Source organism: Myotis brandtii, unplaced genomic scaffold, assembly GCF_000412655.1.
Source record: "Myotis brandtii unplaced genomic scaffold, ASM41265v1 scaffold650, whole genome shotgun sequence".
NCBI lineage: Eukaryota > Metazoa > Chordata > Mammalia > Chiroptera > Vespertilionidae > Myotis > Myotis brandtii.
The window spans coordinates 122,659-133,913 of record NW_005370517.1 but is presented as its reverse complement, the minus strand read 5'-3'; the positions used below and the strand labels follow the sequence as shown (position 1 = coordinate 133,913).

Here is an 11,255-nt window from a genome sequence, read left to right as displayed (position 1 = left end):
CGTTTTGATTTGCATCTCTTGGATGATTAGTGACTTTGAGCATGTTTTCATATGTCTCTTGGCTTTCTGAATGTCCTCTTTTAAAAAGTGTCTATTTAGGTCCTCTGCCCATTTTTTTATTGGATTGTTTATCTTCCTTTGTTAAGTTGTATGAGTTCCCTATAAATGTTGGAGATTAAAGGTTTATCTTTTCTATTCAAACAAAAAACAAAGTTATTTTACAGTCTAAAAATAACAGAGTTGACCTACACAATAAGAGACTGTCTAAGAATAACAGAGTAGTTCAAAGAGCAGTTTTTTCAAAGGAGCGACCACTATGCTTCAATTTGACCCATACTGGCAACAATGAACAAGAAGCAAAATAACAACAGATTAATGCCCAGGAGAATGGCAGTTTTGCACCTTCTTTATACATTAGACTCAAAGGAGAAGCCATATAGGGGTTAAATGAAATTCATTGGTGATAAATTAGGGGAGGACTGAGGAGGGAAATCTGACAGATTGGACAAAAAGTAAAAAAAAAAATAGACACAGACTTTTTTTGTAAAAGGTTATTGATTAGTTAACAGTTAATATTTAACTTATAACAATAACAATTGGGGCTGTGTGGACTGTTGTCTTGAGAGATCGTGCCCTTAGGGAGTCTGTAAAACGGAAATTTTCCTGAAAATCCAAAGGCATGTTATCTTAGATGCAAAAAGACAATAGGCAGGCTCAATAAGGTAAAAATTGACCTTTGCAAACAAAACAAAACAAAACAAAACACAAAAACAAGGTTAGGACATAACTACCCAAGACAAGCTTTTACTTACAAAGTTTTAATTCAAACCATCCTATATGGTTACCTTTGGCCTCTGAGTTTGTAAGATTGACCATGCCATGACAGGCTCCCTGAGCTTGCTAGGTTTACCATGTGCCATCATTTCTGTCCATACTGGGGAGTTAAAACCTGTGAGTTCAAGAGAAAATTCAATGAGTGGTTGATTTCCTTCAGGACCCATTGCTGACATCCTCCTTAACACGATGCCCCCAGTATTGTTGGTGTCCCTTTACCTGAACTCCTAGAAGTATTCACTCTTTATGTCAATAAAGCCTTAGGCCCTAGCCAGTTCGGCTCAGGGTATAGAGCAAAGCCTTGCAGACCAAAAGCTACCAGGTGCAATTCCAGTCAAGGGCACATGTCTGGGTTTTGGGCTCCATGCCCAGTTGGAGATGTTCAGGAGGCAGCCAATGAATGATTCTCATCATTGGTGTTTCTACCTCTCTCTACTGCTCCCTCCTCTTTGAAATCAATAAAATATACATTTTAAAAGAGATAAATAACTTAAGCTTTAGGTTCTAAAAGTGGTCGAGGTATTTGTAAGGACAAAAAAAAAAGATCTTTTTTTTTTTTGGCTGTGACCTTCCACTATTTATGAGATGCACCTGCTAATTAAACCCCAAGATTGTTGGCTCCTTTAATTCAAACAGCTCCTCTGTTCAAACTGCAGAACAAGATAAGCTACTTTCAAGGCTACATTCTTGCCACCCATTCTCCCTGCTGTTATCACACCTCAGGGATAATTTGTACCAAGGAATCTCTAGTTAGTAGAAAGTTTCCTTCCCTCCACCCATTCAAACCACCCTCTTTTGAACTCTTCATAACTTTTGTTGTACTATTTTATAGGGTTGGGGAAAATACTGATAACGCACCTCCCCTATACATCTGCCAGACTATCTCCTGGAAAGCAAACAAACTAAATTTTAAAGAAAGCCCCTCATATAAACTTCAGCATGGCCCAAGGCCTCTGCATTGCTTGTCCTTACCCAAAGGCACTGCTGGAAAGCAGAAGCCACCCTTTCTTCCCTGTCCTGTACTGACTAGCAATACTTGGCCCTTTCCAATCTTGGAAAGTGAAATAAACTTTCTCTCTGCATGTCTTCTCTTTGCTGTGAATTCTTACACAGCCCACATCACTTGACAAACCCTAACAGTATTCCTTTATTCTAAGGAGTTAAGTGGGTGAAAATGAGAAAAATGACATTGTAGAGTCAAAATATTTCCTTCCTCTTTTCTAGGTTCTTTGGTTGCCCTAATAATTAAATTGGTGAAATACAGATTAACGGGGCAAAAACCACCAAAAAGTTATTAACATGTATACCTCCATATACATGGAAACAACTCAGAAAAAGAGTAACTAGCCAAAATAGCAAACACCTTCACCTGAAAGACCACCTTCACCGTCAAAAAATGTTGTGGATAGCCCTAACCGGTTTGGCTCAGTGGATAGAGCGTCGGCCTGCGGACTCAAGGGTCCCAGGTTCAATTCCGGTCAAGGGCATGTACCTTGGTTGTGGGCACATACCCAGTAGGGAGTGTGCAGGAGGCAGCTGATCGATGTTTCTCTCTCATCGATGTTTCTAACTCTCTATCCCTCTTCCTTCCTCTCAGTAAAAAATATCAATAAAATATATATTTAAAAAGATGTTGTGGATAGTCAGTTAGGGTAGATTGTCAGGAAAAGCACAATAAGGACCTCAGTTGTGGTGCAGTGTGCTGTGCACTGCAGTGAAGGCTCGTATTCAAAAGGATTCTGTTCCAACCCAAAGACCCAGGGTGCAGACACAGGAGACTAGGAAGTAGGAAGTGGGCCCATAACATGATCTGGGCTACAGAGAAAACAGTGAGAGTCATTGTCTCATTCAGCCAGTAGGGACATAGTGGACAGAATCACATGGTGGTGGGTCCTATGCATGAATAAGAGGTGAGCACCCATCCAGAGACTGGGATCATGTAGGACTCCAGCATCACTTCCGAATATTAGGCCCCAGAATTCATGTCCAGTTGTATCCACTCCTGCAGGGTGAATGTCAGTGCCACACAGGAGCATCATTTGCAGGGTCAAGCTGAGGCAACAAATTCATCACAGTGGATGGGATCATAGCATGACACCCAACATGTGGGCGCAGTTGCAGAGGCCCAGCCCAAATATCCGAGGTCTCCTGTGGGTCAAACTCTGTGCTGGGATCAAAAAGGAGGCAGACAAACGCAGCTCACTATGAAAAAAGATTCCCCTGGAGAAACCACTGCAGCTGAGAAATGATGGTGTTCCCCTGATCATGGGGAGGCCAAAGGTAAGTGGTCTGAAATGTGAAGGGAATGGGAGGAAAAGCATAACTGCAACCATGGAAACAGGAGCTGCAGCTGAGCCACCCTGGTCCTCAGACTGTACCTGCTCCAGTGAGGGCTGCTCATCAGGGGTAGAGACTGTTTCTGGCGCTAGAGAAAACAATGGGTTAAAATCCAGCCCCTTGAATCTAACACTTGTCTGGGGTGTAAACTTGGGGAGCTGACTTCATTTCTCTGATACTGAATTTTATCAGCGATTTGATATGAGTTTCCACTTGTCTAGGTTGTTGTGAGAATTAAAAGAGAAAATGCTTGAAAATCTAACCCTGGAATCCTGGCAACAAGTACTCAGCTTGTTACTTTTATTGATCTGGAAGGCCAAAGTAAGTGCCATCAATCATCTGCATGTCACATTCAGCCGAGATTCAGGGAGCAGTAGTGAGTCTGCTGGAGATTCAAATATATTGGCAGCATTCCTTGAAAACAAGAAAAATTTTCACGCTGCTTGAAGATATACTCAAGGTTGTCACAGTTACCCCCTCTGTACCTCAAAGCTTCCATATTCATATGAGGACTAGAGTGTCCACAGTCCACAGTGTTTCCAAGGAAAATACGGGCAGCAATGTAAATTGTGCAAAAACTTGCTAAGTTAATTTCTACACCATAGTGTTCTGTCAAGGGCAAAGACTGTTTGAGGCCCCATAAAAGTTTTTCACCTCAGCATGTTTGGAGAGCTGAGATCTCCTTATAAGCTAACACACAGTAAATATTACACCCACAATTAAAGAAGACTTAGGAAAAAGCCTTCTTTATTTTACAAACCAAAGAGACAGGAGAGTGGCAGTTCTTCCATTGATGACTTCGGCACTCAATAAATTCATCCCTGGCGTCTAGGAAATGTGTGTCTCTAAAAATAGCAGTTCCTCTGCAATATTATGTTTCCTGGGGCCAACACTAATCAGTCCTATGTGGCAACTAATAACAGAGAAAAGAATTAAGAACTAAGGGCTCAGATCTTCGTAATTTTCTCCAACAAATTAGACAACAGAGTTACCTTCCCTGGGCACAAGAGGATGGTGACTGATTCCATCTGTAGGAACATATAGGTGGTATAGATGAAATACCTTTAGTAACAGAAATATGCATTGACATAGATCTGGAAACACATCTAAGTTTTTCAGAAAGTGATACATAGATACATATGGTTCCAAAATAAAAACAAAAACAAATAACCCCACAAAAACACTTATGGGGAATTTACATAAATGTAGGTATTTAAATGTATGAGATTCAATTCAGATAAATGAGACTTCACAAATCCTATATAATAAAAGCCTTGGTGGCATCACACCCTCGTGCGACGTTGTCACAAGATGGCCGCCACAAGATGGCTGCACACACAATGGAGGCGGGGCCCGGTGCCCACTCCGTGTGAAGAGGCCTGGGGGTCCTGCGGCTCTGTGCAGCGTGGAGGAGGCTGGTCCCGGCGTCTCCGCAGCCTCTCACGAAGGAGGCGGGTCCCAGCAGAGGAGGCAGGTTGCAACAGGGGAGGGTAGTTGTTAGCAATCAGGCTGGCCTGGGAGAGCAGTTGTGAGCGATCAGGCCAGCAGGGGACGGCAGTTGGGTGCAATCAGGCCAGCAAGGGAGCAGTTAGGCGTCAATCAGGCCGGCAGGGGAGTGGTTAGGGGGCAATCTGGCTGGAAAGCAGAAGCGGTTAGGGGCAATCAGACAGACAGCAGGCGAGCTGTTAGGAGCCAGCTGTTCCAGATTGTGAGAGAAATGTCTGACTGCCAGCTCCATAAATCGGTAGTCGGACATCCCCTGAGGGGTGCCAGATTGGAGAGGGTGCAGGCCAGGTTGAGGGACAACCCCTTTCTCGTGCACGATTTTGTGCACTGGGCCTCTAGTTTTCTTATGCTATTGTTAAGTAATAACTAAGAAAATACATTTCCTACACATCTAAGAAAAGTCTCACATGTGAACTCATATCTGCAGAGCAAATTTAGAAATTTGGCTGAGAGATATCTCATGTTAATTGCACTCATAAAGTCTTTATCCAGTGTGAACTCGATGATGATATTGGAGACTATAGTTCCTTGCAAACGATTTCCCACATTCACAGCATTTATAAGGCTTTTCTCCTGTATGAAGTCTCTGATGACGATGAAGAGCAGTGCTCCAGGTAAAAGATTTTCCACATTCACTGCATTTATAACACTTTTGTCTAGTGTGAATTTTCTGATGACAGTGAAGGCCAGTGTTAGTGGTAAAAGATTTCCCACATTCACTGCACTCATAAGGCCTTTCTCCAGTGTGCAATCTCTGATGACCTTGAAGGGCAATGCTGGTGGATAAAGTTTTCCCACATTCACTGCATTTATAAGAGTTTGCTCCAGTGTGAACTCGCTGATGACGAGAAAGGAGAGTGCTATAAATAAAAGATTTCCCACATTTAGTGCATTTATAGGGCTTTTCTCCAGTGTGAATTCTGTGATGAAGACGAAGGTCACTACTCCTGGGGAAAGATTTCCCACATTCACTGCACTCATAAGGCCTTTCTCCAGTGTGCAATCTCAGGTGATCTCGAAGGGCAGTGCTCCTGGTAAAAGACTTCCCACAATCACTGCATTTATAAGGCTTTTCTCCGGTGTGAACTCTTTGATGACAATGAAGGTCATCGCTAGTGGGAAAAGATTTTTCACATTCCCTGCATTTATAAGGCTTTTCTCCAGTGTGAATTCTCTGATGATGTTGATGAAGGTGACCTGTCGTGATAAAATTTTTCCCACATTCATTGCATTTGTAAGGCTTTTCTCCGGTATGAATTCTCTGATGACAACGAAGGGTACTGCTCCAGGAAAAAGATTTCCCACATTCATGGCACTCATAAGGCCTTTCTCCAGTGTGCAATCTCTGATGAACTTGAAGGGCAGTGCTCCTGGTAAAAGATTTCCCACATTCACTGCATTTATAAGGCTTTTCTCCAGTGTGAACTCTCTGGTGAAGACGAAGGTCAATGCTCCTGGTAAAAGTTTTCCCACATTCATTGCATTTATAAGGCTTTTCTCTAGTGTGGATGAGTAGGTTGGGCATTATCCCATGCACCAAAAACTTGCCGATTACATTCTTGCTCTGGAAAAATGCTGGGTTTGCAGGTTCTATCCCTGGTAGGGGGTATACAGGAGGCAGGCAATCAATGTTTTGCTCTCATTACATGTTTCTCACTATCCCTCTCCCTATTTTTATAAAAATCAATTTCAGAATCTTAAAAACCAAAAAGAAGCATAGTTCAAATTAGCTAGGAGCTTTTATTAAAAAGAAAAGAAAAAAAGGTATTACCCCTGACAGTGTGAACCACAAGGTATCATATGAGATGTTGGCAGATGACATGACTCTACTTCAAGAAAAACGTTAAGATCCCACTATGAGCTTCTGAAATTAAAAACAAATTCAAAGCCCTGGCCAGGTGGCTCGCTCTGTGAAAGAGTGGTCCCAATATCCTGAGGTTGTGGGATTGATCTCCCTTCAGGACACACCCAGAGGACAGCCAATGAATACATAGATCAGTGGGATAGAGATTAATGTTCACCTCTATATTTCTGTCTATCTCTGTCACACTTCATTTCTCTAAATTTAAAAATTAAAAATTTTAAAGACAAAATTAATTTGGAAAGGTTATAGGATGTAAAAGTCAAAACATAAACATCAGTTTCATTTCTACACATTAACAATAAATTCTTCGATAGAGAAATGAAGAAAGTAGTCAAGTTTGCAATAGAATCAATAATAAACTACTCGGGCCCTGACCGGTTTGGCTCAATGGATAGAGCGTCAGCCTGCGGACTCAAGGGTCCCGGGTTCGATTCCGGTCAAGGGCATGTACCTTGGTTGCGGGCACATCCCCAGTGGGGAGTGTGCAGGAGGCAGCTGATTGATGTTTCTCTCTCATCGATGTTCCTAACTCTCTATCCCTCTCCCTTCCTCTCTGTAAAAAATCAATAAAGTATATTTAAAAATAAATAAATAAATAAACTACTCGGGAATAAATTCCACCAAAATGGTGAAAGGTCTGTACATTGAACTCAAGACAGTGATGAAAAAATGGAAGAAAACACAAACAAATGGAAAGACATCTGTGCTTTAGGATTTCAAATTTAATACTCTTATAACGTCTATCCTACCCAAAGCAATCTACAGATTAAATGCAATCCCGATGATAATGTCAATGGTATTTTACAAAGAAATAAAAACAGAATCCTGAAACGTATGGAACCAAAAGACCTGGAAGAGCAAAAGCAAACTTGAGCAAGAACAAACCAGGTGGCATCAAACTTCCTGACTTTAATCTATTACAAAGCCAAAGCAACCAAACAGTGTGTTACTGGAATAAACATAGAAACACAGACCAACAGAACAGAACAGAGGAGACTGAAATAAACCCAGGCACATACATTCAAGTATCCTTTGACAAAAACCACAAGACACATAAGAAAGAAAAGATGGTTTTTTCTGGTAAAAGTGCATATTCACAGGTAAAACAACAAAACTGGACACCACTGAAAAAAAATAAACTCAAACTGCATAAAATAATTAAATGACAATCCCCAAACTGAAAACTACTTCAAAACAACCTAGAGAAAAAGCTTTGGACATGATTTTCTGAATGTGACAACCACCACCAGGCAAAGAGGGCAAACTAAACAGTCTAAACAACAACAAATGAAAAAGCGTCTTCACATCACAACAGCAACTAACAAAATGATATTAAAAAGGCAATCTAGCTATAACCAGTTTGGCTCAGTGGATAGAGCATCGGCCTGTGGACTGAAGGGTCCCAGGTTCGATTCTGGTAAAGGGCACGTACCTTGGTTGCGGGCACATCCCCAGTAGGGGGCATGCAGAAGGCAGCTGATAGATGTTTCTCTCTCATGGATGTTTCTAACTCTCTATCCCTCTCCCTTCCTCTCTGTAAAAAATCAATAATCACATATGTAATACCCTTTGTAATACTTTAAGCAATAAAAAAAATCAATAATCAATAAAATATATTTAAAAAAATAAAAATAAAAGGCAATCTAGCCCTGGCTGGTTTGGCTCAGTGGATAGAGCATCGGCATGTGGACTGAAGGGTCCTGGATTCAATTCCGGTCAAGGGCATGTACCTTGGTTGCAGGCACATCCCCAGTAGGGGGTGTGCAGGAGACAGCTGATGGATGTTTCTCTCTCATTGATGTTTCTAACTCTCTATCCCTATCCCTTCCTCTCTGTAAAAATTAATAAAAGTATATTTTAAAAAGAGGCAATCTACAGGATGGGAGAAAATACTTGCAAGTCATATGAACATATTGCTTGGAGATGTTGTGGATTCAGTCAGATCTCTACAAAAAAGTGAATATTGAGATATAGAAAGAAATTCTCACAAGTATTTGGAGTTCCAATTAAATAATAAAGACAAGGTAACACTATACTGCAGGCTAATAAAAACACAACTACTCTGTGTGAAAAATACTTTATCAGTACAGAGTTACAAGCTCAGGGAAATTCAGAGACCTAAAGTGACCGCAAAGGATGGTCTGAAATTAAAACTTTCTAACTAAAAGTAGTTAATGACAGCCAAAACCGGTTTGGTTCAGTGGATAGAGCATCAGCCTGTGGAATGAAAGGTCCCAGGTTCGATTCCGGTCAAGGGCATGTACCTGGGTTGCGGGCACATCCCCAGTAGGAGGTGTGCAGGAGGCAGCTGATGGATGTTTCTCTCTCATCGATGTTTCTAACTCTCTATCTCTCCCTTCCTCTCTGTAAAAAATCAATAAAATATATATATTTTTAAAAAGTAGTTAATGACAGATAGACATGTCCCCAGCTGGAATATTCAACAACAAAAGTGAATCTTTACCTTAACTGAACCTGACTCTCTGTAAAAAATCAATAACATATATATTAAAAAAAAAAAGTAGTTAATGACAGATAGACATGTCCTCAGCTGGAATATTCAAAAACAAAAGTGAATCTTTACCTTAACTGAGCCTGATTATCATCTTTTGCATTTATGATAACATCCCTTTGGAATGTCAGAGTAACTGCCCTTTTAGGGATTCCTCAGGGGCACAACCAAATGCACCATAGAAAAGACTACAAATACTCTCATTGCTATTTTCATCATATTAATATTGATTATTATTGAATATCCTGTACCCAACTATGTAAAAGATTTATCATTTTACTTTTTTTTTCATTTTACTTTTTATCCAATACCAGATGTAGCCCCCCTTTGCTCTCTTCTGCCTACTTAATCAATCACCAATGAATTTCATGTAACCCAGCTATGTCTGCTCTTTTGATTGTAATGTATCAAATAAGATTCAAAACTGCCATTCTCTGGAGCATTATATCAATGTCTTGAGATTTTGCTTCTTACAAACTGTTGAAAGTGTGGACCAAATAAACTCACTAAAATTATTTCCAGGTTTGAATATTTCTTATATTCACACTGGTCAACAGCATCTGAGCCTGCTGGAAAGATAGCCACACTAAACTTCCTGAATGCAGGATTGCCAAAAACATTGAATTTGTAAAAACAAAAATACTACCAAGCCCAGCTGTGGTGGCTCAGTGAATTGAGTGTCGTCCCATGGACCAAGAGGTCCCAGGTCCATGGACCAGGATGTCCCAGGTTCAATTCCCAGTCAGGGCACATGCCTGGGTTACTGGCTCCATCCCTAGTAGGGCGTGTGCAGGAGGCAGCCAATGAATGATTTTCTCTCATTATTGATGTTTCTATCTCTCTTTCCCTCTCCCTTCTTCTCTGAAGTCAAAAAAATATATTAAAACCAAAACAAAAAACTCTCAAAATATCTGCAAAGCACAATTAAGCACATGCAAAAAGAAGAGGGAATACTTGTATGTAATAAAAATTTAATATATAAAATATAGAAGGTATTCAACAGACCCATTAACCAAAAAATATGGTTAAAAAATAGGCTAGAAACATTAAAGACAAAAAGAGAATCTTAAAGGTAGCAAGAGGAAAGAAAACTGTAAGCTACAAAGGAGTTCCCATAAGGCTGACACCTGATTTCCCATCAGAAACTCTACAGGCCAGAAGGGAATGGCATGAAGTACTCAGGTAATGGAAAGCAAGGATCTGAGACCAAGATTACTATATACAGCAAGGCTATCATTCCAAATAGACGGTCAAATAAAGAGCTTCCCAGACAAAAAAGGCTCAAGGAGTTCATCACACTAAAGGAGTTCATCACCACCAAGCCAGCATTATGCTAAAGGGATTGCTATAAGGGATTGCTGAGAAGAAGAAACAGAAAAAGAAACCTAGCCATACAGAATTAAAATGGCTATAAATAAGTATCTCTCAATAATAACTCTAAATGTAAATGGTTTAATGCTCCAATAAAAAGGTGTAGGGTAGCTGAATGGATACAAAAACATGACCCAACTTTATGCTGTCTATAAGAGACCCACCTCAAAACAAAAGACACACACAGGATGAAAAGTGAAGAGATGGAAAATAATTTTCCATGCAAAAGGAAAACAACAAAAAAAGCTGGAGTACCAATACTCATATCTGACAAAATAGACTTTAAAAGCATCATGTTAAAAGAAATAAGCTAGTTGGAGAAAGATAAATAACATATGATCTCACTCATTTTTGGAATATAATGAACAACATAAATTGATGAACAAAAGTAGAGTTAGAGGGTAAAAAATATTCTACAATATAATAGAAGTAATCCAGTTATTTGCAGATTTTTAGTATTTCCTACAACTTTTGTGATACAATTTTGGTAATATTATTATAATTATTCTTGAATTATAACTATTATATATATGGTCATTTTTCTTGAAGAATTGATGTTTATTGCATGTAACATTATTATATTTAAAATCATTTTTCTTGAAATAAAATAAAATAACTGAAAGTAAATAAAAAATAGGCTAGCCCGGCCAGCATGGCAGAGTGGTTGAGAGTCAACCTATGAACCAGGAGGTCAGGATTCGATTCCTGAATAGGGCACATGCCCGGGTTGTGGGTTCGATCCCCAGCAGGGGGCGTGCAGGAAGCAGTGGATCAATGATTTTCTCTCATCATGGATGTTTCTCTCCCTTCCTCTCTGAAATCAATAAAAAT

At 40.0% G+C, this 11,255-nt stretch overlaps 1 protein-coding gene and 1 pseudogene across 1 annotated transcript in view; both read right to left on the bottom strand.

The window, feature by feature from the left end:
- Positions 1 to 11,255, bottom strand: part of LOC106723804 (zinc finger protein 883-like) — a 139,348-nt gene that overhangs the window by 127,476 nt on the left and 617 nt on the right. The window lies entirely within an intron of this gene.
- Positions 4,961 to 11,255, bottom strand: part of LOC106723624 — a 6,745-nt pseudogene continuing 450 nt past the window's right edge.